The 20,285-nt window shown below is 40.8% G+C and overlaps 1 protein-coding gene across 2 annotated transcripts in view; it reads left to right on the top strand.

The window, feature by feature from the left end:
- The window catches only part of LOC133425354 (beta-1,3-galactosyltransferase 1-like), a 279,193-nt gene that overhangs the window by 176,280 nt on the left and 82,628 nt on the right, over positions 1 to 20,285 (top strand). For both annotated transcript variants that reach the window (XM_061716172.1, XM_061716173.1), the window contains exon 3: positions 823 to 1,016. The gene's annotated coding sequence lies outside the window, so the exon portion shown is untranslated. The remainder of the gene's footprint in view (positions 1 to 822; positions 1,017 to 20,285) is intronic.

The raw sequence follows: 20,285 nt of genomic DNA, 5'->3' as shown, positions 1-20,285 counted from the left end.
TTTATTTTTGATATAACACAATTGCCTGTCCTTAAAAAATTAAAAATAATGGACAGAGGTTTATTTATTTATGGATTTATATCTATACTGACTGATCACTGTGCCTGTCCTTGGTTTTAGTACCATCTTTCTTGTGTTTATTATCATTTGCCACATAATTAAAGCAACCTCATACTAAATTTAATGTTAATTTCATATGATGTAAATAATATGAAAAACATATAAAAATATGTTGTAACTTTAGCTTGTATAGTTATAATAAAACATTGTTTTGACTCAGTTTGTCCCATGAATTGTCACTATAATCTGATGAACGTGCAACTCGGATTTTCCATCCATCACTATCATCTGATATATATACTGTACAACTTGGATTTTAAGATGTGTAATGCATTTTTAAATTTTTCGGTGAACTATGTAGAATATAATAATCGGGATATCGCATAATCGGGATATCGCAATGTGTATCGTATCGTGGCTCAAGTATCGTGATGCGTATCGTATCGTGAGGTCCTTCCCAATACCCACCCCTATTCCTCAGTCATCATTCAAATACCTTCCTGCATCCTGGTTTGCAATATGCATCCAAGCAAAGATGATGCATCATGTAAAGAAAGAAAGAAGAAATACTCACACCTCAGTGTAAGAAGATTTTAGGGAGAAATTTTGACCACAAGTGCCATATTAGTTAGGTTTCTTTCAAAGAAAAACAAAAGTATCTTTTTAAACATTTGTTTTATTTTTTTGTAGTTAATGTACATAATTTGCTAAAGTATTTTTTTTTAACCAATATAATAATCTTGCTTTGTTTCTTCTTCGCAGGAAGGACTATATTCCATCAGTTCTGTTGTAGCAACATAAAATCAGAACTGACAGCGCCGCCTAGCCGGGAGGTCCAACCAGAAGTGACCTCCGACCTCAGGCTGTGACTCGTGTGGCTCAGCTGTGGTTTCCAGCACAAGGTCTAACCTGCATGTCAACAACCTGCAGGGCCGTTTTGGACTAAATGGTAACCGGTACGTGGAGTGCACGTTTATATTCTTTTTCTAGTCCTATTCACCACTGTTGCTGAGCATCTCTTCCAGAGATGAGAAATACAGATGTTGATGAGTTTTAGTGGTCTCAGATTACCCTGATGTTGACTAAAGTTCAATGCAAACAAACAAACAAACCCATGTTAGAATATCAATTTTAGTTTCTTTTGTTGGAATACCTTTTTACTTTTAAGTGTCACTGTCAACTTCTTGTTGTCTCCAGTCCTTACTTTTATTCAAAGGCGTAAACCAACTTTATACATCCATTCCCAGTTGTCTGTCGCGATTCGACAACAATGAATCAGGCAGTGTTGTGCAAGTTCCTACTTCTCATGAACTAGTTCAAAGTTCAGTTCACATAGTTTAAAAATGAATAGTTCACTTCATAGTTCACCATTTTCACTTTGAACTAGTTCAAATTCAGTTCATTTAAATATTTTTAGGTGAGAAGTACGAATGAAACGCCACCCTATCCTACAACTGTTCACTGTATACAATCCTGTTTTGTCCAGTACTCAGTACTGGACAATTTTAAAGAAGATTTTAAAGATTTTAAAGAAAAGTCTCTTGGCCCCATGGCCGAAACCGAACAGGAAGTCGGCCATTTTGAATTAATCGTGTAATTTTGGCGCAATTTATGCCATTCCTTCGGCAGTTAATGCGGCCCGAACCATAACGTGCACCCAGGTGTTATACATCAAAATGTGCGTCACGATCCTGCGACAATGCACATTACTTTTCTCAGTCAAAAGCATTACAGTGTCAACGATAGACACCAAAAAACGTGCCCCCCCCCCTTCATCTGATTGGTCCATATTTGATAGTTCCCACTTTCTGCCATAACTTTTGAATGGTTTGACATAAAGAGGCGTGGGTGGTGTCCTCGGACTCGGTTTTGAGTCCTTGAACATAATTGTTGCAAATAAGCCTTTTTCTGATTGGTCGATATTTGATAGTCCCTATCCTCTGCCATAACTTTTTAACGGGTTGTGAAAAAGACATGTGGGTGGTGTCATCGGACATGGTTTTGAGTCCTTGAACATAATTGCCGCAAATTAGCCCCACCCCTTCATCTGATTGGTCGATATCTGATAGTTCCTACTTTCGGCCATAACTTTTGAATGGTTTGATATAGAGAGTCGTGGGTGGTGTCATCCGCTAAATGTCCAGGCCTGAAGACATCTACATGAAAGTCGAAGGGTGCGAGGGCACGTTCATCGCTGCTTGCAGCTTTAATTGTATTTTTTTTCATAATCATTTTTCACTTTCTCCCATTCAAATCCAATTAATCGGGTCGCAGTAGGGCAGTGCTGATCTCCGCAATTTGATCCTTGTATAATAATTGTAGAAAAAAAAAAGAAAGGTTACTACTTCTTTTTGGAACGTAACCCCCGCCAAAAACCAGGGATTACTGTATAACCAGTGAATGAACCAGAAGCTTACATGTTTGTGCTCTATTAGCTTTGCTTTTAGCTTCTTAGCCTTTGTTAGCTTGATAGAATATGACCTGCTCAGTAGAGTGATGCTCTTTTTAGTCTCAGATCAAGTCTAGTCTCACAGATTTCCACTTTTGGGTATCGTGAAGTGGCAACAAAAGCCTTCCACATCGAAGGCAAGTATTGTGTTACATCATCATGTGGCACTTACTGAACAAAGAAAAGAACAAGAGGATATCTGAGTAATATTCAATAATGTATTTTAAAATCATATATATGAGATGTAAACTTATGCACTATTTTTTACGCTAATAACAACCCTCTTCGTATTTTACTTAATGAACTAATACCAGATATAGACTTTCAGTCGTGCAGTATGTGTTCATTTAACTACCAATAAACCAGTGAATTATTCAAACAGCAACATTTAAAGACAAGATAATGTTTAAAAGATAAGCAGGTTTCTTTTATCGCACCCTCTCTCTTGCTATCGGCCATATTTCTGTCATGTAATTAAATCCAACTGCACATTCGCAGCAGTACAGCTTGATGGGTCCTGCTAATTGGTTCCACTTTGGAAACCCTAATTACTCGCCGGCTGCAGGAAAATGTTTTTTTTTCCCCCATTGTCACTGTCAATAATTTGAGCAGCAGAAGTATTCACCATCATGACTCGCCGATGATTCCGTGCATGCATATGCGCACTCAAGCGTGAACCCACATTTGTGTGGTTGAGTGCCCTTGAGTGCTGAGCTACTTTGTTATTAAATAATTCCGATTAATAAGTGCTCAAGTATGTCAGAACAATATAATACATGTGCATTCCTCCTTCTAAGAACTCCATTAATGTAATTAACTTTATGGAAAAATGTTTGATTTAATTGAGCAAAGATTAAACACAACAAACTGCAAGAAGAGGAGTGAGAAATTGCCTTCTTTTAACAATAACCATCTGACGTCTGCTATGAAGGATCACCTTCTATCTCTGCATTTGTAATCTTCTGCTGAATTTACAATGCACCCACCTTTAAACAATTTTCCCATGACGATATCGAAGGGACGAACAAGTCACGAGGCAGTGGCGTCATGCACTTTGTCACTGTTAAGACTCATCTGCCTGTTTTATGTGATAAGATGAACAGTAAAGCACATATCCGTTTCTGCGTAGTCCAGCCTTATCTGCAGCGAAAAAAGCGATAACACATTCGCTGTGAACATTTTTCTTAAAAGAAAACGCACTCATAATCTTTGTTCTTTGTGCACATACCCCGAAGTCTCTAGATTTATTCATGTACAGTAGTTTTTCATATTTGTCTGTTCGCTATCTGTAGAAAACCTGAGTTTTTGGAGGTTTTTTTTGTTCCAGCACAGTAGTGCCTGGTGTGTAAGAGGAAATCACACTGGGTCTGATCTGCTTGGTATTTTCCCCAGATACTCCCCATTTCTATTAAAGAGTAAACGCACTTAAAAAGTGTTGACAGTTGCTTGAATTTCAAGCAAACTGTATGAGGACACTTGAAAATAGATGTTTCCTCTGGGCCAGTTTATCAGCTAACTCAGCACTTAGCTCTTCGACTGACCCAGCAAACATGCCCTCATGGTGGGCCCATTGTGGAAAACCCACTGTGGGCCCTCATTAGGGGTGGGCAAAAATATCGATATGGCAATATATCGCGATACTTTTCCAGCCGATTCAATATCGATATTAAAAATTTGAATATCGATTTTTTTTTTTTTTTTAATATTTTTTATTGCCGATCTTTTTCCCATTATATCACCCAGTGCTCCTACCTAAGTGACAGTCCTGGGCATTGCCACTCTCTACCAACCCTGGGAGGGCCCTGCACTGAGCTCAGGTTTTTTTCCTTAAAAAATGAAAAATAATGGACAGAGGTTTATTTATTTATGGATTTATATCTATACTGACTGATCACTGTGCCTGTCCTTGGTTTTAGTACCCATCTTTCTTGTGTTTATTATCATTTGCCACATAATTAAAGCAACCTCATACTAAATTTAATGTTAATTTCATATGATGTAAATAATATGAAAAACATGTACAAATAAGTTGTAACTTTAGCTTGTATATAATAAAACATTGTTTTGACTCAGTTTGTCCCATGAATTGTCACTATAATCTGATGAACGTGCAACTCGGATTTTAAGATCCATCACTATCATCTGATGTACATATATACAACTTGGATTTTAAGATGTGTAATGCATATTTAAATTTTTCGGTGAACTATGTAGAATATAATAATCAGGATATCGCATAATCGGGATTTCGCAATGTGTATCGTATCGTGGCTCAAGTATCGTGATGCGTATCGTATCGTGAGGTCCTTCCCAATACCCACCCCTTGCCCTCATACCTTCATGAAATTTGGGGCACGTGTGGGCTCCATGGCTCCATGGTGTGGGGCCCACATGGGGCAGCTGTGGGTGTGGGTGGGCAGCCCAAAATAATCAGAATGGAGACCAAGGTGGGGCCCTCCATGAGCCCACAACATCCCCATTCGGCTAGATATGGGTAGCCCACTTGGCCCCTTTGTGGGTCCCACATCCACTCCAAATTTCATGCCGGTGGGACTGTAAATGTCAACATGCTGTCTATGTAGCCCATAGATGCCTCCAATGGACCCCTGCATTGTGTCCATTTTTTATTTATTTATTTATTTTTTGCACAGTGATAATACAATAATTGTTTTATCATATAAAGACAAATAATTTGTGCAGGAGAGGAAAAGAAGCCCGAAGGGCTTATAAGAAATCCTCCCCTCAATACAAAATCACCAAAAACAAATCAGTCAATAGCAAAAGAATAGAAAGGAAAAAAGAAAAGGTAAAATAAACAAAGAAAAATACAATAAGTACACAAACAAAAATAAAAATAAAAATAAAAAAAATAAAAGATACCCCATTAAGCTGGTCCTAAACGTTTTTAAGGATGAGGCTAATTTAAGAGATCTATCTAAACAGTTCCAGAGTTGAGGGCCATGGAATTTGATAAAGGATTGGTGACTGCAGGTACGACAAAGAGGTAAATGAAAGTTCTTCCAACCTCTAACTGAATGAGAATGAATATCTGATGATAACAGAAAGAAATATGAAAAGTGCCTGGAAGGTCTTGTTTGCAATAAATGAACTTAAACATAAACAGGCATGTTTGAAACTTGTTAATAGAAAAAATTGATAATAATTTAAATTTGCTAAATAAGGGTGCAGAAGGTGCTTGATGAGAAGAATATGAGATCATTCTCAAGAATCTTTTCTGAATTAAAAATAAATGGTTAAGGTACGAAGAATAAGAAGCGCCCCATATGGGCCCCCTTGTGTCGGTACCCCACAGTGTTGTGCAAGTTCATACTTCTCATGAACTAGTTCAAAGTTCAGTTCACATAGTTTAAAAATGAATAGTTTGCATTCATAGTATCACCTTTTCACTTTGAACTAGTTCAAATTCAGTTCATTTCGATATTTTTAGGTGAGAAGTACGAATTAAACGCCCCCCTATCCTAAAACTGTTCACTGTATACAATCATGTTTTGTCCTAGTGGTTGTTCAACTTTCCTCAGAGGCTGTAAATCTCCAACAATGTAGTCCATTATTAGTGTGTCTACCTGTTGCAGGTAAATCAACCCCCTGAAGGTGCAGCAGTGGGACTGGGTCATTTGGAACTGTTGGGTCTTCTTGGTCTTTCCTGATGACTCTGTTTGATTGTCAAGGACTTGCAGATATTTCCTCACACTGGCTTTAACTCCACATGACGTTTCAAATGTGAAGTTGACGAGGCAGACGCTAGGACTTGTTTTCTCAGCGCAGGTGGACATAATTTGCACAGAAAGGTTAGATTCTTACCATCGGACTCTTTGGGAGACGATGTGTAAAATTCCTGCAGATAATGATAAGCGAAGCATCATGTGACGGCTCGCTGACGCTGCGTCCGCAACGTGTCTCTCTCTTCACTGGTCATGTGAAGATGCACCGGGCTCGGGCCGCCGTTGCCATGGAGCTGGTGCCCGTTGTTATGCTCGTGTGTGCACTGCATTGTGGGTAATGTAGTGTGAAGTCGTCGTCTCGTCGAGTATTTTAAAGGTGTGCACTGCTCGCTGGTGAAATGTATTCCGTAATAATTGGACCTAAACAGTGAAGCTGAAACACATAATCTGAACAGTTCAAATTCCAGTTCCTGATCTGCAGAATGAACAAGTTCACGTTCATATGTTGCATTCAGTTCAACGTTCTCACAGGTCTCACGTCATCATGGAGGCCCACGGTAGTGTGCTACCCACAGGGGCCCCAACCTGGACCCTGTCTAGACTCAGCCTCTAGCCCACTGCAAGTGCCCCAGACATACCTTGCATTTGAACCCAGTAAAATCAGAGTTGGGGGCCCGTAGTGGCCCTTAATCTGGCAAAAATTGTATGTTTGTTTCTCATAAATAAGTATTTTGTTGTGAAAAATATATATACATAAAAGGTAGTTCAAACTATTTATTTATTTTTATTTATTTATTTTGCACAGTGATAGTACAATAATTTTTTTATCATATAAAGACAAATAATTTGCAGGAGAGGAAAAGAAGCCCGTTTTACACAAACAAAAATATCCATGAAATGGCAATTTCATTTCCGTAAGAATAGCATGTTAATTTTGTCTAGATAAAAGATACCCCACCAAGCTGGTCCTAAATGTTTTTAAGGATGAGGCTAACTTAAGAGATCTATCTAAAGAGTTCCAGAGTTGAGGGCCATGGAATTTGATAAAGGATTGGTGACTGCAGGTACGACAAAGAGGTAAATGAAAGTTCTTCCCTCCTCTAACTGAATGAGAATGAATATCTGATGAGAACAGAAAAAAATTATGAAAAGTGCCTGGAATGTCTTGTTTGCAATAAATGAACTTAAACATAAACAGGCATGTTTGAAACTTTTTAATAGAAAAAAAAAAATAATTTGCTAAATAAGGGTGCAGAAGGTGCTTGATGAGAAGAATATGAGATCATTCTCAAGAATCTTTTCTGAATTAAAAATAATTGGTTAAGGTACGAAGAATAAGAAGCGCCCCAAACAATGTTGCAATACGTCAAGTATGGATAAATTAGACTAAGGACTAAGACTAAACTAAGGACATTCAAGGTTTAACGAGAAAAAACAATAACAAGTTTCAGTATCCTGTCCCTCAAAATGTATTAGTCAGTTGATCTGGAGCCATAAACGTTGCTTGGGTTAAAGAATGAGTATAAACCTGCCTCTCCTACAGTTAGCCCTCCAGTTGCCTTGGAATCCAGAGATGACCTTTTATTAAGTCACGTCATGTGTGACTAGAACCTTTAGGATAAGTTTTTACTGGGCTGAGCTTCAGAAGGAGCTGTTCTTTCTGCTGCCCTCTGGCTGGTTGAGGATATCGCTGTAGGAAACGCTGTTCTTTTTAACCAACCTGACATTTCCTGTAGGTTCCTACGACAAGGTCCCACAACCCTGCTGATGCTAAAGTTAATTTTTCATAATGAACCTCAAAACACTTTGAAACCGCTCAAGTTTCACTCCTATAGAACACATAAACACGAACAAAGCTGCCATAGAAAATGGACATCAGCAAAACCTCACGATGACAACTTTAATACAAAAGTAAGAAAAGAATCAGGACAAAGTTTGCTTCAACTATGAAATGTAAATTATTTTTTCATCCACCTGCTTCTTCCCCATCCTCTGGCATTGCGGAGACAAAAAAATAAAGACACTTGAAACGTGTATAGAGATGAAATTTAAAAAAAAAAAAAAAAAAAAAAAAAAAAACTTTTGTCAAAGAGCAAAGTGAATTCTTTTCACACATTTTAAAAACACTTCTCAGGCCACGAGACCTTCCTGGGTGTTTATTTATTTTATAAATAAAACTATAATGTGTTGGAGCGGACTTTGCTAGATGTAGCAATGAGCAGCAAAGTACAAGAACATCCTGTAATTTGGCCTTTAATACATTAACATTCAGTCTTTTAATTTGCCTGAATTATCTGGTCTTAACAAATATGAATGTTGCATATTGTACCTATGGCTGCTTTGCAGACCAGCATATCCCCGCTAGCACAGTTGTTGGGAAAGTGGTGTGGTCCACATCTGCATGGGCAGGTGGACTGGGACAGCCCCCAGTAGTTAGATAATTCACCTATAATAAAGATACAGTACATGGTTGTGTATTATGATATAACAGAGACGAGGGCTGCATGTGTTGCTACATCACATTCGACAAAATATCTCCTTTTCAATGTGTTTGCCTTCAGAAGTTTCACAAAGGGGTAGAGTTAGCTCTGACTGATAATACTTTATGGCTTTCATTCAAGCAAAAAAATTAAAAATAACTAAACATAATGGTTTCTATGCTGATGCGTAGCAGAAGTTTACTTTTTACCATCTTTCTACCTTTGGCGATGGTGTTTGCACAATCCTCTGGTTGAAATGAGAAACAATCCTGCTCCATAGGAGAAATGTCCCTGACCCTCAGGGGAGTTTATTATTTTCAATTTTATTAAAAGCGTAGGCACTTATCCTGTGAGACCAGATAGTTTGAGGTTTCCGTGGAAGAAGTGGGAGGCAGCAGTGCTGCGTCGGCTCTCCAGCTGTTAGCCCTCAGCTCATACGATCAATATTGTTTATAGTGGCCGCGTTAAATAGATACCTATCCCTAGCATCTTTGCTAAGTTTATAAGGGTGTGGCATCTTTTTCACTCTTATTTTCCCATTTTTAGGTGTAAAAACTGTTAAATCTACAATGTTGTACCTCTCCTCTCATTTGCTAACGACTTTGTTTCCCTTCACATACCACCCAATATGGCGCAGAGGGCCACGTTGGTCACATGACTGACAAAGACCAGTTAAGTAGGTGTTTAAAACATTTAGAGACAAATAACAAGTTGATGGGGTTGAAATCCTCTGATCTGTGTATGGGAAATGGTTCATATATTGTACAATTAAATTTAAAGCAGCACAACGTAACTTTCAGCTTTTCTGAGTTTGGCGGCATCTTTTGGACAAAAGCGGTATTGTTTTACCAGAAAGAACACTACGTTTCCCATGAGCACCAGCGCGTACTGCCGGAAAACTCCTGTCCCGTCGCTGCATTTGTTTTGATGAGAGGACATGGGATGCTTTTCTGTTTCACCAAGTGAACAGACAGAACGCAAAAAAAAAGATGTTAAACTGCTGGAAAGGAACTGGAATTTACCGGGATACCTTAAACAAGGAAGCCAGGGAGCGGTATATGGAGAAAATAATGATTATTAATTATTATTAATTATAATAATAATTAATCCCTACTGAAGAGCCATGTGTTTCAATAAATTTGTATAATAGTACAAAATACAGTACATGTTTTGTATCCCTCTTACTTCTCTTTTCTTTTTTTTGACCGCTATATTATGTTGAAGAGGCTCCGAGGCGTGAGCAATATTTTTGTTTTCCTCGTGGTTATTTTTTTCCTCTGCAGCTACAAATAAGAGTTAATATTTTTTCCTCAACAAACTAGTTTTATCTGAAGATTGGGGTTAATTGCACCGCAGAGAGCTGGCCGGCAACTGCGTTTAGCTGGCGAAGTGGGGAATAAAACCCGTGTTTTGATCCGACCCGTCTGTGTGAGTGTTTGTGGTTTAAGGCTGTTTATGGTCCTGCGTTAAATCGACGCAGAGCCTACGGCGTAGGGTACGCGGCGACACGCACCGTACGTTGCGCGTCGCCACGTACCCTACGCCGTAGGTCTGCGTCGATTTAACGCAGAACCATAATTCAGGCTTTACTGTGTGGAAGGTGTTTGGTCGTTACAGCCGCGATCCAAAGCGAGCCGACGACTCTTTCACTCTTTTACTTTGTTATATCAGATACTTGGTCTCCGTGGTTCTGCCTCCGAGCAGGAAACCGTTGAAAAGTTAAACCATAAGGATCTTTTCCCCACGTCTGTTGTGTGGAGCTGCTGCAGCCACAACGCAGCAACAGGTTCTGAGGAGCTCTGCGCTCCAAGCCCCGCCCATTTTCGTCTCGACTGCGAATCGGGAAGGTGGGGGAAGTGACGTATGCCGTAAAGCAGTCAAAGTCGTAACGATTTGTAGTTTTTTAGTGTGGCAGGGTTCCTACCATGCTCCTCAAAGTTACATAGTGCCAGTGAAGGCGATACAGACCCCCCAGACCATGACAGAGGTTCATTAAACCTGTTGGAAGTTGATGTACCATCACAATGACTCTGGAAATATGATATTAAGGTGGAAAAGTTACGTTGTGTCGCTTTAAACACTGCAAATATGTGGGGCAGAGTTTACGATTTGGTTGCATTATTCTGGCTAATATTTTGGGTCAAAATTAACATGTTTTAGGAAATCTATACTTGTTTTCTTGAATTCAATTTTATTTATTTATGTCCCTAAGACATGCCTGAAGTTTAACTAATGGTTCTGTTTTATCTGGCTTCATAGACAAATAGAGCTGCGTATCATCAGTACCAGTATCATCATGTACAATGTTTGTGATGCATATGGTTCATTGTTTTACATTGAGCAGCTTAAAAAAACAAGGACTCTTAAGTTAGTCTTTACAAGTGTAAAGTTGGGAACTACATTGTGTTTGTATTTATGAAGGAATGTTACATTCGGTTCAAAAGCTTTTTTTTGTGGAAAGTTGAATAAACATTGGCATAAAGCAGCATATTTGCCCTTTCTCATGTTGTTAACAGTATTAATAACATTTAAAAAATCCCTTAAGGTAATTTAGAACAGCAGAAAATGTGTGAATAAATGTGCGATTAATATGTGATTAATTGCGAGTTAACTATGGACAACATGCGATTAATCGCAATTAAAAAAAAAAATGAATAGCTTGACAGCCCTAATAAATGCACATGATGCCAGAAGTCTACACTAGCATTCATCTCATAATGATGTTCATATTGAGTCATTTCCCCATCAGCCTGTAAGTTTACACTTGCAATGCACAAATATCTTAAATCTTCTCAAATCTGAACCTTGTTTTCTAAAAGCGTACATGCAACATAAGTTCATGTTGCATCTGCAAGCGTACAGTGTTACACATGCAGCAGTGATGTTGCAAAGCCTCTGCAGGCTGTTGTAGAGCTCTCCATGGAGGGTTCTCCTTTCAAAAACACTCCTCGTTAATGCGCCCCTACAGACACGAAACGTCTCGCAGATATTAAAGTCCCCATCATGAGTCGCTTTAAAAGCAGGGATACAATAATGCTTATTTTCATGATAACTTATTATTTTGTGTACTTGCGAAAGTCAGAAAGTATTAGGATGTTATTTAAGCCTAAAGCAACGTGTCTGGAGATATTCCATTTAGTGTGACACATCATGAAGAAACAAAACATTTCCACATTTGATACTCTTCTAATTATTCTGTTTTTACTTTTAATACTTGAATAGTTGCACACTGCTGGCAAATGTCATAAACCAGTAGATAGCCTAAACCTGCACGGCTCTTCAAAGGTTATTTCCTCTCAAATTGTCGGTTTTGACAGAAGAAAGTCATCCTTCATAGAAACACATCTACATTTTCTTGCATTTATTTATTCTTTGTGTTCAAAGTCAGTCAAAAATTGTTTTCTTTCCAAACGCTACCTTCTCGTGACCTCACTTTGCTCCATGCACATCTGTCCTCCCACTCGATGTGCACTTAAATCTGTCTGCTCCTGGCCTCCACCTCTCACTGCCAGAGCTCTTCTAAACCTTTAACTTAGCGCCGGGTGTCTGCCAATAGCTTGTTATATTTATTGTGCAGCGGAGCACCCAAGAGGGGTTTTTCAGGTCCAATTCTGCACCATCAGATTCTGAATGTTTAGAAAAGAAAGATTGTTGCCTGAAGAAAAGTGCTCTAAAGGAAATCCAGTTTCTAAAACTAAAGCTTAAAAGTTAGAGAACTTTTAAGTTCCATTAAAGGCTTCTAGAGCAACAGTATCAGTATTCAAAAGTTCATAGAGTACATGTCAAATACAAAGTTATTCGTACTGTAGAGCTCAAAAGACTTGGAGAGATTGATGGGACGATCAGTGGAGACACAGCAGCTGATGTTCAGCTGCACCTGACTACAGCTTTGACTTAGTTTCTAATGAAAACAGGAAGATGTCCTGCACTTTAGTTGTTATGGGCCAAATAGTGGCATGACCATATTGTCTATCCATCCATCCATCCATTTTATTCCACTTATCCAGAACCGGGTCGCGGGGGCAGCAGTCTCAAAAGAGATGCTCAGACTTCCTTCACCCCAGACACTTCCTCCAGCTCTTCCGAGACGTTCCCAGGCCAGCCGAGAGAGATAGTCTCTCCAGCGTGTCCTGGGTCTTCCCCGGGGTCTCCTCCCAGTGGGACATGCCCGGAACACCTCCTTAGGGAGGAGGGACATGCCTGGAACACCTCCCTAGGGAGGCTTCCAGGAGGATCCGGTACAGATGCCCAAGCCACCTTAGCTGACTCCTCTCAATGTGAAGGAGCAGCGGCTCGACTCCGAGCTCCTCCCGAGTGACCGAACTTCTCACCGTATCTCTAAGGGAGCGTCCAGCCACCCTGTGGAGGAAACTCATCTCGGCCGCTTGTATCCGCGTAGATGGACTGGTAAATCTAGAGCTTTGCCTTTCGACTCAGCTCCTTCTTCACCACAACGGTCCGGTACATCGACCGCATAACTGTGGACGCTGCACCGATCCGTCTGTCAATCTCACGCTCCATCTTTCCCTCACTCGTGAACAAGACCCTGAGATACTTGAACTCCTCCACCTGAGGCAGGACTTCTCCACCCACCCGGAGAAGGCACTCCACCCTTTCCCAGTGGAGAACCATGGCCTCGGTTTTGGAGGTGCTGATTCTCATCAACCATATTGCAATTGTCCAAAACGGCCCAAAGGGCAATGTTGCTAGCATTTTGCTAGAAAGCTAAAGTCGCAAAAATCCCACTGCAGAGCAGTGGTTGTACAGCATGACCCCACTCTGATATGAAAGAAAAAAATCCCCAAAAAATAAAACACACCCGAGAAAACATGAAAAATGAAGGGGATGTATTAGTATCCAGAAAAGGTTTCCCTTTTCTTCTTCTTCTTATTCCACACGCTTTTTTGTCCGTTAATGCTGCCCGAACGGCAACGTGCATCCATGCATGTAATACATCGATAGATACGTCTCCATCGTGCCTCGATGGGCAATACTTTTCTCAGTCGAAAGCGTTGCTGTGGCAACGCTAGATGCGAAGAAGCGTAAAAATAGGTGAAAATTCGGACGCTTATTGGTCGGCCGAACTTTATCGTAGAGACATCATTCAAATGTTTCCATACTTGGTTCACTTCGGACTAAAATATCTTTCAACCTCATTATGCCAATTACAATTTTTGAGATATTAAACTTTCAATAAAAAAAAAAATGTCCATTTGACATTGGACGCTTGTTGCTAGGCAACAGGTTATCGTCGGGACATGATTCAAATGTTTCAAAACTCGCCTCGCTGTGGACTACAACATATTCAAATTCCATGAAGCTGTGATTTACATCAATTTTAAGTCAAAATGCCTGCCAAATGGCTCCATCCTCAAAGGTTTATTACCAACCTTTAACGGTTTATTAACAACCCTAAACTACTTCTTGGCCATTATTAATCACCCTAAACCACACAACCCCAAAGCAGGGGTGTAGTTTATTAACAACCCTAAACCACACCCCCTGTGGGGAGCACAGGGATTAATGCAATACAACTGTAAACACCTCAACCTGACATAGAACCACCCCAAACACAAACACTACAGCCCCAAACCAAAGCAGCTAGAGGGGACAAATGGGCAGTAGGGCATGCCCATATCAAAATTTCCTGAAGTTTTCTAGTTTTTTTTCTAGTTTTTCCAGTAAATAATAACATGTTTAATATGGCATGTTTACCTGATACTGAGTGATCCTGGTGATCTTTAAACCTTGAAAACAGAATGCTGCTTATGTTTGTTCGATTCTTGACACTCAAGGAAAGATTGATCGTCCTAGAGGCTCTCGACAGCAGCCGTGGTTTACGTTTTTGTCTTCTTTTCTTTTGGAAGTCGTACGGGGGATCTTCAGTTGAAGCTCATGAGAGTCTTTGATGAAAAATGAAGGCGTTAACTGTCAGTGTTGCCTGTAGCATTAACAGCATCTTCATGAAAACTTAAAACAAAATAACAACAACATCCTGGCTGTCATTCCAGGCTGACGTCTTGTTTTCTGTTGTTAAGCAGCTTCATTTCTGTGTCTGACTGTTTATTCCTTCTCAATAAATAACTCTAGAATGTTTATTCTCTCACCAAACATCAGTCATATATAAAACTCCTTCCTCACACATGTTTAAACTTCTACTTTTTCACTCTAGTAATCCCTTCCTCATGTTCGTTACTGTTTGTTCCTCGTTTGACCCACTTCCATGGAAATCATTAAAGTTTCATCTTATCTTAAATCTGAAAGCCAAAGAGAGCAGGAAAAAGCCAACTAAACTGTGTGATGATGGTAGATGTGAAAAGTGGTAATTAGCGCCTCCATCTTGTCCCGCTGTGTCTACGTACACCAGCCCACGCAGCAGGGCATCTCCTCAGAGCCCACCCCCACCCCTGATCTTTGTTCGTGGTGCGGTGAAATCAGGCCGACATGACAGTTACCGACCTGTTTGTGAGACGTCTGCAGTTCTGATGTATGTAACGGGGTGAATGAAAATGTAAATCAGAACATTTTCATTTTCTCTAATGTGGGTTAGTACAAAGACAACTGCGGTTGCTCCTGGTTATGTATGTTGTTTATCATATGAAACATGATGAAACATGCTGGTTATTTAGATGCTTAGGCTCGGAGAAAACCTTGGTTGTGTCTAAAATCTTTAACTTCAATTCAATTTTATTTATATATCGTCTATTGTAACAGAAGTTGTCTCTAGGATCTTTCCAGAGACCCAGAACATGACCCCCGAGCAATTATCACATAAACAATGGCAGGTAAAAACTCCCCTAGTGGGAGAAAAACCAAGTAAAACTGCTTACCGTAGATGACCAAATAGTCGCCCGCGCGCAAATACGCGCCTGTGCTCTAATAGCCGCCGGGGGTCCGAGCCCATTTGGCATAATAAACGCCGGTTCAATTAAACGCCCGGGCGACTACCGGTAATAACCTGGTAATAACACTGTATTTGCATTGTATTGTGTACAGTATCGTTCATACTGCTCTGATCAGCTCCGTGTGTGCCCACCCGATCAAAGGTTATGGGGATTCTTTATTATTTATAATTTTTTTTTTTTATATATTAAAATCCCAAAATATCTGTACCGTTTCTGATTGGGTGTGTGCACTGCGAATCATTTTTAGACACAACAAAGAACGCGTACCGCAAAAGTTGTGTCTCGGTGGAGGAACCCGGCGTCCAGCAAAATGAGAAGAGAAAAAAGAGTTCAGCAGACAGCGCACACACTAAAGGCTGATTTATGGTTCTGCGTTACACCAACGCAGAGCCTACGGCGTAGGGTACGCGGCGACCCGCACCGTACGTGGAAATGCGCTCTTTTTTTTTGCAATCAAAACATGATTTGTAATGTGAATTTGCAAAACTTAAACTACAAATAATAGTTTTTGACGTAACATCAGAGATTGTGCATGCTCTCTGTGAAAGGATGAGTCAAATCGGGTCGCAGCTGCTTCAACTGTGATTCCTTCACGAGGAGCGACCAGGATTTCAAACACGCTTGATTTTCTTGCGACCTCACGATTCGTGATCGGGAGCTCGTCGTGAGGTGTTGTGTTGTGTACAGTGTGTACAATTTTAGTTCCAGTGGTACTATGGTGATCTCAGATGTTCTTTGTAAGTAATGGTCTGGTGCTGCTCATTGCAAAAATAAATTGTAGCCTGGTGCAAATACCCGCCTGGTTCTTATAAACGCCTGGGGTCCAAGTGGATTTAGCATATTAAACGCCCGGGCTACTAAATGGTCATCTACGGTAATTGTGGTAGGATTTGTATCAAACATCTTTGATCTAAGGGTTTAAACTGTTTGCGATTATCTCGCTTTGTCTCGTGGGTCAAGAAGAAAGTATGAGACGACCTTGGAATTACTTGTTTTTTTTCATAGATTTGCCATCAAATGTGATCAGCGTCTCAATCTTAATAAACATCAATGTGCTCAAGATGATAACACAAACAGTTATAGTTCGTGGGGTGTATAGTTCCTCCTTTTGAAATCCTCTTTGAATATTCACATTGCTGATGGAAAGAATAGTAAACTAGTTACTTCAAAGGTCCAAGATGTGTTTTTTAAAATCCCTTTATCCTCAAAAAGGCATTGCAGTTAACTAGCTTGACATGGATTGGGATTTCTTTTTTCACAAACATGGTTTTCTTAATAACATAGAATCCATTCTCTGTCTTTACTTTGCCTCTTTCCATACTTACTTGACCCTCACCCTGAAGGTGGTCAGGATCCAGAACCTCCACGACAACAGCTGTTGCACAACACTTCTAAATGGTAAATCAAAACATCTGCTAACAATGGGAATTGATAGAATGATGACATATTTTTCTCTATCCATCAATCTTCTGCCGATATCTTGTGGCGTCCAGGAGGCATCCTGGACACCTCATGAGGGTAGGAACGTAGACCGGCTGGTAAATTAAGGGCCTTTGCCTTTCAGCTCAGCTCTTTCTTCACCACGACAGAACGTTGCAGAATCCGCATCACTGCGGATGCAGCACCGATCATCCCATCAATCTTTTTCTCCATTCCTCTCTCACTCGTGAACAAGACCCCAAAGTACTTGAACTCTTGGGGCGGGATCTGATCCCTAACCTACTTCAGATTTGGCTGCAAACCACCCGAGTGAGAGTTGTAGGTCTTGGCCTGATAAAGCCAACAGAACACCACATCATCTGCAAAAAGCGAGACCTAATTCTGAGGTCACCAAACTAAACCCCACCACTCTCCATTTGTGCATAATTACGCTTTACGTAGAAGTAATGAACAGAATATGTGACAAACAACTCATTCCATATTTCTAAGAACACTTTCCTCGTGACATATTGCCGTACACAGTGTCTCCATTTCTTCAGTGGGCGTGCTGTCTCTGGTTGGGTTGCAGTTTCATAGGAGCAGAGCAGGCTCGCTTTAGATTTCTGTGCTGAGTTCTAAGTCCAGTCAACAAGCTCAGGTTTCCCGTGATGTCATTTGAGAATGACATTTGGAAAACAATTCTTTAAAACCTCAGCTTTCTTGTGCTCTAAATTTGGTTTTTAGAGTCTAAAACACATTTATTGATTATTTTGTCAGCTCTGTATCACTTTAAAGATTAATGAAGGATGCTGCAAATTATTTTTGAATGTTTCAACATCTGAAAATGTATAATACAAGGCTTTTAAGGGACAATCATGGTCAGGGTCAACATGTTTCTGGAGTCCGATAAACAGAATGAGTTTAGAGGTGTGGTTTGTGCTGAAAGATATTCAAACAGTTTAAGTTTACTATCATAAAGAAGTATGTGCTTATCTATATCATGCCTCGCAAAAAGAAGATCAAGAGTAGTTGATCCATGGAAGACATGCATGTCTGTGTTGAGTGTACTGCTGAATTTCCCCATTGATGGAGAAATAAAGGACAATCTTATCTTAACAATCTTAAAAGCATAAAGAATAACCCAAGTGTAAAAGCTCAAGTTTTAAAGATATAAACGGAATTGGCAAAAATGTCTGGAGGAGCCCTGAACAGAGAGGTCCCTGTACAGGCAGAATGTTTGTGGCAGAACATCAAAGGAAGCCATGCCCACCCAAAAATACTGAAGTTTGCCAAAGAACACCTTGGCCTTTTGCAGCAACACTGGGAAATGCTTTGTGAACTTATGAAGCAAGAACTCATATGAACTCACATCACCATGAACAGCACAGACAACGGCAAAGCTGCCTGACATCAAAACACCATCAGCAACACTGACGTAAGGTGGAGAGAGCATCATGGGTTGAGCCGGCTTCGTTGCCTCTCATTATCAGCCAGGGAAAGTAGATACCCAAGTACCTAAAAAAAGATACCCAAAATATCCTGCAGGATAATGGATGACAAGCTTAAGCTTACCCTGGATTCATACTGAAAGCACCACAGGCACCATAGCATAGGCGTCCGGTTGCCATTCATTGTCTATGAAAGCTCGCTGCGAGAGGCGTCGGAGGCGTTGGAGGCGTCCAGACCGGCAATTTGAAGTTGAAAAATCTTAACTTTATGCAAATGAGCAGCGGCGACGCCGAGGCAGCGTCCAATCACAGACCGGGATTCCCGAAGCAAGAAGCCTCAATGCAGATCGTACTTTCATGTACACACAAACGTACACTCATTCACAGACATACATGGGCAGAGCTGTGCACTAACAAACTTATTTTATCAGGAATTAATATATTTCCTCCAGCAAACTGACATTTTTGCTGATTTGACTGCCGTTTTTACCTGAACTGCTCATGTGAAACACATAACTGATGGTTGAGGAGCTGGATCGTCGATTTTATTTGCTACATTGATCCAACGCAAAATAATTAAAAACCGAGCTTATTAATCACAAAACACAGTTTAAACGTTATGACCAAATCCGGTAAGACCCGGTGTGTCAGTGTTCACCGCAGACAGACTGCAGCTTCACCGGGACCAACGGCTCGCCGATGGTTGCTGTTGATCCGCGGACCGACTTTGTTAACGAGAGCATCAAACTCACTCTTATCTATGCGGAAATAACGCCGAAATATAAAGAAGGCTTCCCAAAGTGTGATCCATGGTGAAATAGGCTTTCAGTGCGAATCCACCATTAGAGGTTGGGTGATGCACCAGGACGATCCACCACAGAAAGCCTTTTAGGGGCGGTCCGGCCAGAACCCAGACCCTAACACAGGGGTGATAGCGCTCCGGCGTCACGCCGGATTTCCGGCATACCGAGGTGTTTGCGAGAAAAAAATAAATAAAATCAGGTTTGCCGTTTATTTTTCTTATTATATGAATTTTTCATATACCGTAATAGCGGTGAGTAGCGCACACAACGTTGGGAGCGCCGCGCAGCGCGGCGGAACGCTGCGCCGCTGGACACTGTTTGTGAGGGGACTGTTTAGCCAGTGAGCAGTGAGCAGAGCCGGCAGGGAAAAGTCAACAGTGCTGCGTGTCCGCGTGTAACCTAAATCTACCATGGCCTCAGCGTTAGGGCTCGGCCAGTGAGGCTTTATAAATATATGGGCTTCATAAATGTATTAAATATATGAGCGCGGAGTCGGCGAGAGCTGCGCGCGGCGAAGAGTACGAGCCGGGCGCTGTGAAGGCTGATTTATGGCTCCGCGTTAAATCGACGCGGAGCTTTCGCCGTAGGGTACGCCGTAGTTCGCGTAACTCACGGCGTATGGCCTGCGTTGGTGTAACGCGGAACCATAAATCAGTTAAAACAGCGGGGCTGCCAGTTGTTCATTCCTGGTACGTTTTGTTAACTCAGAGCTTTATTGGTTTGTTTGTTAGCTTGCTGGTGTTTTGTTTCTCTCTGGGATTTTTGAGTTATTTATGAAGAAGTTCTGAGTTCCGTGTGAGCAGTACTGGAGTTGAGGGGGGATGAGGGGTGATGTGATGGCACCCCCCCCCCCCCCCCCCCGAAATAAAAACGGTCCAAATCACCCCCCCCTGAAATAAAAACGGTCCAAATCATCCCCCCTGTAAAACTGCCGTCCCCCCTTTCCATCCCTTATGTCATTTCATCAATGAATGTGGTTTTACTGCTATTTCAACATTTAGAGTCATCACCAGAAAAATAACACCAGAAAAATAACTT

This window comes from Cololabis saira, chromosome 24 (assembly GCF_033807715.1).
Source record: "Cololabis saira isolate AMF1-May2022 chromosome 24, fColSai1.1, whole genome shotgun sequence".
Lineage (NCBI taxonomy): Eukaryota > Metazoa > Chordata > Actinopteri > Beloniformes > Belonidae > Cololabis > Cololabis saira.
Note: the sequence above shows the minus strand (reverse complement) of the source record. Positions and strands in the feature narration are given on the sequence as shown.